We start from the raw sequence: 13792 nt of genomic DNA on the forward strand, positions 1-13792 counted from the left end.
ATGGTGACCATGAAAAATGTGACACATGTATGTTTCTTCACATGAAACATGCTGCCAAGGACTACCAGAATGTGATCGTTAGGAGACCAGATACTGATGTTGTAGTCATAGGCATCAGTCTTAAGTCACAACTGCTAGTTAATTTGCATTTCATCACTTGTGCTGGAAATCAAAGCCGCATTATTGATTTGGAGAAAGTCCCTTCAACTCTAGATCCAAAGGTCCTTTACCCGCCTTATGGGACTCCACACATTCACGTGTGCGTTCTATGGGGAGGGAAAGAGGCATTTGCTGTGGCCTCTGAGTGTGAAGATGCTTGATGCTCTCACAGACCTTGGAAAAGATTTCACACTTCAAGACTCAACATTCCTTGTGCTTGAGAAATTTGTGTTTATCTGTATGGCCAACCTTCACCGCAGGATGTCAAGGATGCCCGATATAAGATGTTCTGCCTAGCATCATTTTCACTGCCTGAACAGAGCCTGCTGCTAACATGTGATGCTCTATACCAATGCAGTAAGCAGGCAAATTATCAGGCTGCTATTATGAGGCGCTCTCTCTTATCAAGTGGATGCATGCTCCTTCCCCTGTTGGCCATGAATAGCATTTAGAAAACAAGGAACTTGCCATCAGCTGGATGCCAGGAAGTGTAGTACCAGACAGTATGTTGCAGGCAGTGCATTGGGAAATGTGTTCCTCTCTTGCTGCTCAGCTTTCTTGCACAGACTTGTGTAAGTATCAGAAGTGCAAGAATAGTGACGAGCTACTGAACCTGTCATTCACACTGACGACGTGTCAGACTGGGAAATAAAAATGTATTTTATTTGCAGAAGAAGTACCACAGTGCCAATAGCAGTATACATAATTTGTAACGAAGAGTGGATTTGAACAAGGAAATAAAATTTTGATTTATATCAATAATTATGTCAATTCATAACAATCCAAATAAGCTGTTACTTATAAATATTTGAGAAATAAATGTCATATACAAGGGGATTCCAGTTAAAAGGTTTGTGTTTTACTTTTTTAGTGCTGTTGCTGAGGAAACTATGCTGATTGTCAAGGAAAATAATATTTACACAGAAAAATGTTTCAGATTTATTCAATTTTTCATGTCACGTAGTTAGACTGTTGTACAAACGTTTCTCTTGAGGGTAAATGGTAAGATAATCCAGTCTTACAGTGAAAGACTACTATTGCCAATAAAAACAAATTATGGGGATAAGGTAATACCTTGACCTATACTTACTACCAAAAGATAAACACTTAGGAAGGAACAATCTGTTGCACATATATAAACTGGGAAACGACTGCCTAGGAAGGAGTACTACAGAAAGGGATCTGGGGATCATGGTGGATTACAAGCTAAATATGAGCCAACAGTGTAACGCTGTTGCAAAAAAAGCAAACGTTATTCTGGGATGTATTAGCAGGAATGTTGTAAGCAAGACACAAGAAATAATTCTTCTGCTTTCTCCACGCTGATTAGGCCTCAGTTGGAGTATTGGGTCCAGTTCTAGGCACCACATTTCAGGAAAGATGTGGAAAAATTGCAGAAAGTCCAGAGAAGAGCAACAAAACTGATTAAAGGTCTAGAAAACATGACCTACGCAGGAAGATTGAAAAAATTGGTTTTGTTTAGTCTGGAGAAAAGACTGAGAGGGGACATAACAGTTTCCAAGTACAGTAAATGCTATGTTATCCAGTCCTGTACCAACCTGAAAGGTCTATTAACTGGCATTTCTAATATTCATAGAAAGTCCAGTTTATAGTCGGGTTGGCGCCGGGCTGGTAGGATCCCTACCTGGCTCTGTGTGGCTGCCTGGAAGTGGCAACATGTCCCTGCTGCTCCTAGGAGGAGGAACAGCCACAAGGGGTTTGGAATGTGAGAGGTCGTGTGGGGCCCAGGCTCTGGGAGGGAGTTTAGTGGAAGCATGGCAGGCGGCTCTGCGTGCTGCCTCCACCCACAGGCACTGCCCCCGCAGCTCCCATTGGCCATGGTGGCATGGGGGCAGTGTGCAGAGCCGTCTGCCATACCTCCATCTAGAAGCAGCAGGGACAGGCCGCCACTTACGGGGAGCCGCCCAAGGTGAGCACCTCCCTGGATCCAGCACCCCAAAACCCCTCCCATGCCACAACCTCCTGACCCAAGCCCCTTCCTGTACCCAAACTCCCCTCCCGCCCCCAGATCCAGCACCCTGAGCCCCCTCCCACAGCCAAACTCCCTCCTTCTTAGTTAATGGGAATTTTTCACTTTCCGGCACCCCACATTGCCCCAACATGCTAGATAAAAAAGCTTTTACTGTATATAAAAGATTGTTACAAGGAGGAGGGAGAAAAATTGTTCTCTTTAAACTCTTAGGATAGGACAAGAAGCAATGGGCTTAAATTGCAGCAAGGGCAGTTTAGGTTGGATATTAGGAAAAACTTCCTAACTGTCAGAGTAGTTAAGCACTGGAACAAATTGGCGAGGGAGGTTGTGGAATCTCCATCATTAGAGATTTTAAGAGCAGGTTAGACCAACACAAATGTCAGGGATGGTCTAGATAATACGTAGTCCTGCCCTGAGTGCAAGGGACTGGACTAGAGGATCTCTCAAGGTCCCTTCATGTCCTATGATTCTAATTTGTTGCATATTATCTGTTAGACTTATGGTTGTAGAAAATATTAATACATAAAACACCCCAAGAGGGCAAGAATTTTTAGTTCTTTAGCACATTTTATTGTCCATAAATGCTTTAAAAAATTAAAGAATTTTCAACAAAATTGACTATTGCAATATTTTTCTTGTGTATGACTTTTGACTTCATCATTCTACTCACTTGCCTTTAATATACCTCCATATGAATTTCAATCATTTTCAGCCAACTTGGGCCTTTAAGGGGGGGAAATAATAATGATGTTATGGGAAAAAATCCTTTATCGGTATGGTGTCAAAATTGGTAACTTTGTATGTGCTGTGACAGAACTGCAGGGTTTCTTGCAGAGAAATTTTATCATAAGGTGTCTCAAGTTAGTGGCTATCTACATCTGAAGAGAGTAAGTAGTGCCCCTGTTGCTGGAATGAAACTCATTTTCTGAATACAACAGGTCTCACTGTACAGCCTACTGGAGGTGGAACACTTTGGGATACTGGACAGAGTGGGCTAGTGCTCTGAGGTGGCACTAAGCATTCTCTCTTTCTCAGCTGCTTGTCTGGCTGGTTTTCGCTCACAGGGTCAAACTGATCACAATATGTAAGGTCAGGAAGGAATTTTCCTCTAGGTCTGATATTTTGGGGTTTCACCTTCCTCTTCAGTGTGTGGTTGTGGAACACTTGTCAAAATTATCTGGGCATATCTTACCTAATCGTTATCCTGCCATGGGAGGGGCTTCAGGCACTAGTGCACCTCGATCCCTCCTATTCTCTCCCTGTTGCACATAATAGTCTAGTCTGCCATGGGCCATAATGCTTTGATCTAATTTTGGTTGTTGAGTTCAGTGTGCGGGTGGTGGGTGTTTTGGTGGCTGTGATAGACAGGAAGTCAGATTAGATGATCTAGTGGTCCCTTCTGGTCTTACTGTCTATGATGATTTGAGAGCTTCAGTAACTCAGCTGACAGTTATGAGTCTATTTCAGGATTGGTTGGGTGAGGTTCTGTGGCCTGCAATGTGCAGGAGGTGAGACTAGCTCCGGTGGGAGCTCAAGGGCTGGATTAAAAGGTCCGACGGACTAGATGCAGCCCACAGGCCATAGTTTGCCCATCCCTGGACTAGATGATCATGATGGTTGCTTCTGGCCTGACAGTCTGAAGTCTATGAGTAAGAGATGTCAGGGAAGATCAGGACTGTAAGGGAGAGGGAATACTAGTGATAGAAGAGCAGTCCAATTTATAGTTGAAGTTTCCAATTAGATACCCACATTTTGAGATGCTTTAGGTATGCAGAAACTTTAGCTACTCAAGTTTTCACATTTAGATGCATGTCCAAAATCTTTGGAATTTTATCTATCTTTGCTTTCTGCCTGGTATTTACTTTGAACTGCTTGTATTGTCTGAGTATATAAGATATAGATTTAATTTCTCTACTGCACAGGCTTCTAATGAAACTTTGTCATAGCTTTTCACACATGTCCTTGATTTGTGTCCTGTATGTCTGGTATGCCAGGGAAGCCTCCTCTGCACTTCTCGGCTATTGATTCACATGTAATATATAGAGCAAGCTATGTTTTAAACTTACAAAATTGTCACCAGGTCACTCTGGCTCTGCAATGCTTGTAACCTCAACAAAAGACCAATTAATCGGCATTAGGCTGCTGATAATTTCTTTGAAGCAATTGTGTTCAATATCACTGTTTGACAAAAGTCATTAAGTCAGTTCTGTGATCAGCCAACAGCAATGAGAATGAAACCCATGATAGAAACATATAGCCAGAATTAGAGTTCCTTCTTTCTCTTACATGAACTGAAGAGGCTGGATAAATTAGAAGACCTGGATTATTATGTTCCTTGTATCTGACTAATTCCACTTCACCTCTCGCATGGGTAGAGAAGGGTAGGAGAGTCTCTCCAAATTGGGGATGAGGGTCAGCCTGTGTGGAGGTGGAACAAAAAGGGACTTTGGACAGCGCTGTCTCAAACCCTAAATATCTAGTCAAGTTTTCATTAGTGAAGAATTTTGGATGACAAAATAAATCTACAGTCAGAGCTTGTTGAAAAGCTCTATGCCAACAATGCTCCCAATCCTGGTGTTAAACTGAGAAGGTGGCTTAAGGCAAGTGGGCATGGCTACATCACAATTATGTTCTGACTGTTATCAGCTACCAAATAGCCTTGAGGCTACTCTAGTTTACACAAGGTGGGGCAAACCCAGATTATAAGGAGGTGCAAAGGTGCAAACCTTTGCCCCTCCCACCACCATCATTTCTGTGTCAAAATGGAATAGATTATCAGGTTCAGGATATTTGGATTTTAGTAATGTTGTTGGTATTGTTTCACAAAATATTATTCTCAGAATTAAAATGAACTTGGATATGGGTGTGGTCACTTAAACTGAGAACTGATGAACCCTCTGATAAAATGCAAGATACTGAGTTGGGAGAAGAAGTGTCTAGTGACATCAAAGGATCTGTTCTCATTTAATGGCTTCATTAATTATCTTTTAAAAGGTAGTAAACAGCCCAGAAATTAAATTTACAGTTGATACCAAATTGCAAACACCATATGGATTGGGAAATAATACAAAGAGTTCTAGAAAGTTTAGAAGCATGGACAGATACAAGCATCTGAAGAAAAATAATCCCCAAAAACCCAGATTCACAGAAAAAGGGAGAAATCTGGAATGCTGAAAGATATCTAGGGATCTAGCCAGCAAATTAAACATGAGAATGTAGCTTGAAAGAAGAGGTTTTTTTTAAAAAATCAAGTTTTGGGCTGCATACCCTGGAGACATCAAATCAGAGTAGAGAGGCAATAAGCCCTGGGTGAAATCTTGGTCCCACTGAAGTCAATAGCAAAATTGTCACTGCCTTTGATTGGGCCAAGATTTCATCCAAAGTGTATAACTGCATGTGGAATATTGCATTAATTTCTAGTTATTACATTACCAGAAAGATCTTGACACATCATTAGGGAATTCAGAGAGGAATAACAAAATGATTTGGGTTGTAAGTATTGATTTACAAGGAAATATTCAAATAAGATGGATATCCATTGCTGGGGCAAGGGATGCCTAAGGGGGATAATTAAGAGACCTAAGTTTAAGTGTAAATACTAAGGAGGCATGGGAATTTAGGATAGCAAAGGTATAACTAGAACGAAGTTTTATAAAAACTGAGTTCAGTGGATCCAGACAGATGTGCATATATTTTAGCCATGGTACTGCAAACACTTATTTGTGTTTTTAATTTTACTTATGTATGTAATCAGTCCCATTAAGGTCTATGAAAAGTGTATGCAGGAGCAGGGGCCTCTTGATGACTGGATAATCTAAGGTGTACCAATCCTGAAACATCATGCATATAGTTGGATCACTGCATTGATTTCAATGAGATTCCTCAGTGGTGCAGCATTCCACTGCGGGCTACCAATTACAGAATTGGGGCCTTAAAATTGCTGTAATCTTCATCCTGCCTTCTGCCACATTGCTTATTAAACAGGCTCATGGGTCATGTCTAAAATTAGACCCTGATCAGAAATGAGGCTGTGCCTGAATGCATGAGGACTTCAACTAGTAGGTGTAATGGGAGGCCATAGTGTTTCGCCACTAGATGGTGCTGTGTTTAACATAGCTTATTTGAGCATACGACAAATATGCGTGGCTATGTATTAAAGGATCTCATGGAAGACACGTCTCTAGTGTCTGTCTCTATGACTGAAGCTCTGTAGTCCATCCATATCTGGCCCAGGGGCCTGACCTGCTAGTAGCTACCGTGTGCAAGGTGTACATGACAATAGGAGCAGCTGCAGAAGCAGACATAGCAGAGGCCACTGCACTGGAGGCAAGAGGTTAAACTGGGCCCAGCCAGGGCTATCCCTCCCTCTAACATGCCTCAGATCTAGAACTGTGCAGAGGGGACCTGCCATACTCTGGGGGCACTAGGACCCAGGTGGAGCTTTCCCTCCTGCCCTATGGCCTTGGGGAAAAGCTGCAAGCTGGAACCTAGCCAGCCATAGGGTTCAGCCTGGTGGCTGCAGATACAGCCAAAACAGGGACTTTCAGACGTTCAGAGAACTTCCAGCGTTTTTGACTGGACTTAATCTGCCCTGTGCCAATTGGCTGTTTGTTCCAACTGTCTCCCTCCCCATCCCTCTGTCTCATTGCCTCAACTTTACTACACACCTGCCCTAGGGTTGCCAACTTTCTATTTGCAGAAAACTGAACACCCTAGCCCCACCCCCTTCCCTGCCCCTTCTCCAAGGCCCCTGCCCCTTCTCCAAGGCCCCCCCCCCATCACTTGCTCTCCCCCCTCTCTCTCACTCATTTTAACCAGGCTGGGGCAGGAGGTTGGGTTGCAAGAGGGGGTAAGGGGTCCGGCTGGTGGTGCGGACTCTGGGAGGGGGCAGGATATGAGGGATTTGGGGTGCAGGAGAGGGCTGGGGGTTGGGGCTGAGGGATTTGGAGTGTGGGAGAGGGTTCCAGGCTGGGGCAGGAGGTTGAGCCATGGGAGGGAGTGTGGGCTCTGGGCTGGTGTTGTGGGCACCAGAGTGAGGCCAGAAATGAGGGGTTCAGAGTGCAGTAGTGGGCTCTGGACTGGAGCAGGGGTTTGGGGCATGAGAGGGAGGAGGGCTCCAGCTGGGCGTGTGGGCTTTGGGGTGGGGCCAGGGTAGAGGGGTTCAGAGTGCAGGAAGCGGCTCAGGGCTGAGGCAGGGGTTTGGGGTAGGGGAGGTGCAGGGTATGGGCTCCAGGAGGGGGCTCAGTGCTGGGGCAAGGGGTTGGGGTGCAGGAGGGGGTGAGTAGTACAGGCTGTGGGTGGCGCTTACCTCAGGTGGCTCCCAGGAAGTGACAACATGTGTCTCCAGCTCCTAGGCGGAGGCACGAACAGGCAACCAGTTCCCAGCCAATGGGAGGTATGGAGAAAACGCTCAAGTTTGGGGCAGGACATGGAGCCCCTGCGGCTGCCCCTATGCGTAGGAGCCAGAGGGACGTGCTTGCCGCGTCCTGGGAGCCGCGCAGGCACCCTGCCTGCCCATTGCAGGTGGCCAACCAGACTTTTAATGGCGCAGTGAGCGGTGCTGACTGGAGCCGCCAGGGTCTCTTTTCGACCAGGCGTTCTGATTGAAAACCGGACACCTGGCAACCCTAACCTGCCCCTTTTACCTTCTTCCCTGCCATGCACCCCTTTGTCCCCTTATCTTTCTATTTAATTTATCCCCTTCTAACAACCCCCTGCCACCCAAAAAATCAGAGCACTAACATGATGTTTGCCACCATCACATTGTTGACTCTGCTTGTGTGTTATATCCCTTCCCCACCTTGTGTCTGTCTTGTCTAGTTAGACTGTAAGCTCCTCAGGACAGCAACTATCTGCTACTTTGTGTTTCTACAGCGCATAGCACAATGAGGGCCCAACTTTTGGTTGATCTTTAGACACTACCCTAATAAACATGATTAATAATATTGATGGGATCTAGTCTTTAAGCCCTGACCCCGCAGTTCATTGTGGCCAGGTGTATTGCTGTACCACTGACTTCAGGGGTGCTTTGCATGGATATAACCTTTAGAATGGCAGGTTCAGGGCCTTACAAAGCAAGGCCTTCTAGGTTTGAACTTATAGTTGTTTTTGAAACCCTTAGCACACTATTGGGAGTCTGAGTAATATGCATATGTATATTGAGAATTCAGTAATTCTAGGAATATGATTACATCCAGTAGTCCAGAGTTATTGCTGACACTGACATACAGGTACTGTAGGAATAGATGATGTGTATAAGTGCCCATTAGTAATAGGGTAGGAATACCTTGCCAAGGAATTGGTAGAGAGAGAGTTAGTTTTCTTTCATTTTGAGTAAGGAAAATGCCACAGCTGCCTGCCATAACTGCAGTGATTGTCAGTGTACCAAAGCTGGCCCAGCTGTGATAGATTAAGTCATTTCCCTAGTACACTAGCCCTAGTGCTTGGGGGAGCTGAGGCTGGCTGGCATTGAGAAGTAGAACCTCCTTGAAGTAAGTACGCTGCATTAGTTGCAAATGGTTTATTTCAGGGGGAGGCTATAAGCACAGGGAGCTGCCCTTTGTTGATTAAATTCATTTGGAAACCAGGCTAAATTAAGCCTTTAGTTCTCAGTTTAAATCACTGACTGTAGAAAATGGTTGACCATGCACTAAAATGCCTGGCTAAATCAGTCAATTGGACTTTTGGACTTGTTGGTATTTGTCCCGTAGCTGACTATGCCTTTCTTGATTTATTGCACCCCATGCTTTCTGGATACCTTGAACGTCTGTAAGTAGGTGGGTATCCTCAACATCTCTAAGTAAGAGACTCGGTTGACTTTAAAGAAGAAGTTCTTAAAATCTGCTTTCTTTGTGGTGGTGGGATTCATGGTGAGGAAAAGAGCATCATTAAAATATTTCCTCCCCTATTATAAATGCAATAGGCAAATAACCTTTGAAGTTTAAAAAAACAAGTGTTTGCTTTGACCACTTTTAGCTGCTGTAGGTCATATGATATACCTTCAATCATTCATTTTAATTAAATGTTCTGTCCCAGCATTTTATTGTGTGTTTATGGAAAAGGTATGGGGAAGCCAGTGCCTAATAAAAACTGCTGGACTTCACTTATCTTATAAGCCTTTTCTCACTGATTCCTCTGGGTATTTTTCCCCTCTGTAAAATTGCATTCTGTATGCTGGAGCACAGCTCATTGTTTTTTCTGTCTGACTCAATTTCATCAGGTTGGATTGTAGACCTTTTGCCCACATAATAAATAAGTGTGTGAATGTGGCAGAAAAGATTTTCCCATATTAATACAGTGTATACTTGGTATGGAAATTACCCTAGAAAATAAAGTTTTTGTGAAGAATGCAAAAATTCTTACAAAGTTATGAATGAGATTCAATGTGATTCAAGAAAATCATGTTTGTGATTCAAATGATTCAAGAACCTTTTGAATCAATCTCTATTGTGGAACTTGGTTGCCACAATGCAGAAATAATAAAAGGGTGAATTACACTTACAATACTTATACCAATATAACGGTTCTTTTCTTTTTACATTAGTCTCGCAAAGTTGTACTTGCTTGTTTACTGAGGGCAAGTAATTTTTTTGATTAGTAAGTGAATCATCTTAATTTCTCTCAAACACTTGATGGAAGGGTGAGCAAATCTATTTTTTGCTCAGCTACTAAGAATAGTTTTCATAACTTTTTTTGCAAGTTTTCTGTACAGTGGCATAAAAATAAATTCGTAGTACTATTTTAAAGAAGGACACAGCTTCTTTCTTGCTTTTTAAAACCCAATCTGTGCTAAGCAGTGTCAGACTAAGGCATGACAAAGAAAACTTTATAACAAAAATTATCTGGTGATAAGAACAGGAGTACTTGTGGCACCTTAAAGATTAACAAATTTATTTGAGCATAAATTTTCGTGAAATACAGCCCACTTCATTGGATGCATAGAATGGAACATATAGTAAGAAGATAAATATATACATACAGAGAAGGTGGAAGTTGCCATACAAACTGTGAGAGGCTAAGTAATTAAGATGATTTCTTAATTAAGATGAGCTCATCTTAATTAATTAGCCTCTCACAGTTTGTATGGCAACTTCCACCTTCTCTGTATGTATATATTTATCTTCTTACTATATGTTCCTTTCTATGCATCCGATGAAGTGGGCTGTAGCCCACGAAAGCTTATGCTCAAATAAATTTGTTAGTCTCTAAGGTGCCACAAGTACTCCTGGTCTTTTTGTGGATACAGACTAACACGGCTACTACTCTAAACCTATCTGGTGATAGTTATCTTTATCAGATTGCATTTGTCTTGCATTTTAATTCTTTGACATACTTAAATAGTGTTAAATTCATCACAATCTACAATCAATCATTCATCTTCTATATTAAAAATGATGGTTTGGCAACTACCTTAGTGTTTATTTGGCAACATTTTGCACTTCAATTCTATTGATGTAAATTTGATTGATATATATATATCTGTGCAAATGGAGATAGCTCAGGGGTTGACAATGAAAAACTGAGCCTTTGGCTTACCAGTCAAATGTCTAAATTAATCTTATTTTGGAATTAGCTAACAGTTGTTGTTGTGACAAACTGCCACCAGTTAATGACCTGTTTCTCTTGGGCTTTAGACTTTCTTGGGGCTTACCCCTTACCTTTGCTAATAAAAGCCAATGTCCACAAGAAATCCTGTTTCTTAAACTGGAACTTTAATTGTAAGGAATCAAAATATCGTGAACGTGATGGATTAATAATCACTTTTCAGAGGGTTAGTTCAAGTTGAATTTACACTCCATCAGACTCTGAGCTGTGACACCATTAAAATTGCCACTGTACCATTTTGACTTTAACCGATCCAGTAGCCTAGGATTTATTAGCATGCTTACTATTCTTGCCACTCTCACATCTGTAAAATTAAACTCCTTGCCCATCTCATTGGGCTGTTGTAAGTATTAAATGGTTAATATTTGAACAGCTCTTTGAAGATGAATAGTGCTTTAAGTGCTGTTTCATTCCTGCTTTATTTGAGCCACCGTGTAATCTCCCCACTTCATCTAATTAGTTTTGATTTGATAACAAATCTTTCTTCTATTTCTGTCTGTATGCTCCTGCCTGAGCATAGAATGCCCTGCTGTTACTGGTTTTAAATCTCTCCTAAATCTCTTGTGTGGGCTACATGTAAGTAATACTCACTAATAAAACACAAAGAACTTTAAGGGCACCATAAAGAGAGGCATATTCTGTAAATGAATTATCTTGTGATATTACTGTAACGTCTGTCCTTCCTTACTCCATGCACCCACCCTGTCTCCCCATTGTTTTTTACATTCATTCAAGGTGCTGAATCTAAAACAAGATTGTAAGCTGTGGGTCTGACTGATCACCTGTTTTTAGGATCAGGAAGGATTTGTTTCCTCGTTTAGGCCAAATTGGCAGGGGTCCAGAGGTTTTTAGACTTGCAGTATTGTGGAGCCACAGTTTAGGTTAAAAGGAAGAAGAATAGGAATTTTAGTGTTGGGAAGTAGCATAGGAATGTCGAATTCATGGCAATTTGTGGCCAGCGACCATTGCAGATAGAGGCCATAAAAGGCCAGGACCCAGAGGTAAACAAGACCTCGAGTTTCACTGGTGGCCTTTTGCCAGTAAGGGGAAGGTGAGATCTGCAGTCTTCACAGACTGAAGTCCCCCTTGGTACCCTCTACCCTTACTTGTGGGAGGGAGGTTGAGAAGATTCAGCAGTGGGTTGAAGAGGGTCTGTAGCGGTTGTATGGTGGGAACCCTGTAGCCCCACGCTGGACCCTGTTAAATGCCTAGCATGTGACAGTCATACATATGATGCAAAGTCAATCATTTAGAAACAAAGAATGTAGATCACACTTACAGGCTGGGATACTGTGTTTTGGACAGCAGTAACACAGTAAAGGGCTTAAGGGCCAGAGCGGATAAACATCTTCACATAAAATCCTAGTGAGGTCAGGTGGCTGAACTCTCTGAAGTCTCTGATTTTATAAGCAGGCGACTATCAAGTAGAAATAAGATAATCACATAACCTCTATAGATGGCATTACTGGGACAATTACTAGATGTAGACAAATTGGAAAAAATTCAGAAAAGAGCTACAAAAATGACTTGCGGGTCCGTCTTGAAGTGAGAAACTAAAACAGCTCAATGTATTTCGCTTATCCAAGAGAAGGTTAAGAGGTGACCTGATTACCTCTTTTGTAAAGCTCTTGTGCTTAGATATTTTCCAATAAAATTGCTGTCTGAGAGCTAGATATTATTATCCTGGGCAGCCAATACATTTATTTTAAGTATGCCAATGCAGGGTATTGATTTCACTAAATCTATTTTAAAAAATACTTTAGTTAAATAGGTGCCAGATTTGTTTATAGACAGCCACAATCTTTAGGATCCTTTTGTCACTCCAAAAGATGAGCACCCACCTGTTATCTTCTCTGCCTCTCACTGGTTGGATACCAACTCTTTTTGTGTTGCAAATGACTCATCCATTCTCTTAGAATTCTTCCTTTCTCTAGAAAGTAATGATTGTTTTCCCGGTATACTGATACGTAGTTTATTTTGGACAAAAAAAATCTATAAATGAGCAATTTTTTAAATGTACTACAATAAAACTCCCATTATAATGTGCATTAGCGGGCTACTGGTGGACTTCTCATATTCATGAAGGAAGGCACAATAGTTGTAATAGTACACTACTGGTGATCTTCTCATGTAGTTGAGGCACGCAACTTGGAAATGAATAAAGTATCTAAAGATGTAAAATTGAGCTGACTTACAGTTAAAGGTGAGACATTTCCTTTTGTGTTCCTGTTGGAGTAGTTTTACAACTTACTATACAAGTATGAGACTCCTGTTCATCCTTTCGAGGCCCAATCCTCAGCTGCTGTAAAATCAGAACTATAATAATCTACAGTCGCTGAAGTTTTGGTCCTTAATATTCATGCTGATGACACTGAAAGTGTCCAGTGATCTGCATTAGACTTGAATATTATTAGTAATAACTGGACACTGTACAGGTATGTTAAACTTGAGCCCTGCAGAATAATAATTACCATGAATTTTTGTTTTGTTAAGCATTTTAAATTGTTGGAAGAGAGAATCCTTAAAACTTATGTCAGTCCATCAGAAAATATTAACTATATAAAAAATATAACAGTGACTCGACATGTACAGTAAGATTCATTTTTGCCCACTGCTAAATGTTTGAGACCAAATGATAAACATAATCATGCTGAAAAAGGCATCACAATCTTTTTACCTTTCTATGTAGCATTTTAGAAAATCAATACAAATATTGACACTTAAAAATTAGTTTTATTTTTTGTAAGATTTCTATATAAATAGAAACTTGATGACTCCAAAAATACTGTCCCAAGGACTTTCTGAGACTTGGGCAGGGGGATTGTTTGGAACCATTCCCAGACTTGGATTTTATGTCTACTCAGCTGAATTTTTAGTGCAATGTAGGATGTGATCACTCCTGGAAGCATACATACAAAACTGCTCATGCTGTGGAGTGATTCCTGGAAGACACACATTCTGGTATATCACATTCCCCAACACAAATGTGTATGGCAGTTGAACATATCCATTAAGGAAGGTGCACTAAGCAGGATA

General features: G+C 41.6%; 1 long non-coding RNA gene across 2 annotated transcripts in view; it reads left to right on the forward strand.

Annotated features, from left to right (window-relative positions):
* The window catches only part of LOC122461604, a 621770-nt gene that overhangs the window by 220470 nt on the left and 387508 nt on the right, over window positions 1–13792 (forward strand). Inside the window, exon 1 of one of the 2 annotated variants that reach the window (XR_006283609.1) lies at window positions 8565–8643. The exons of the other annotated variant lie outside the window; for it this stretch is intronic. This is a non-coding gene — a long non-coding RNA (uncharacterized LOC122461604). Of the gene's footprint in view, window positions 1–8564; window positions 8644–13792 lie in introns of those variants that run through there. 2 annotated transcript variants of the gene reach the window in all.

This window comes from Chelonia mydas, chromosome 9 (assembly GCF_015237465.2).
Source record: "Chelonia mydas isolate rCheMyd1 chromosome 9, rCheMyd1.pri.v2, whole genome shotgun sequence".
NCBI classification, from domain to species: Eukaryota; Metazoa; Chordata; order Testudines; family Cheloniidae; genus Chelonia; species Chelonia mydas.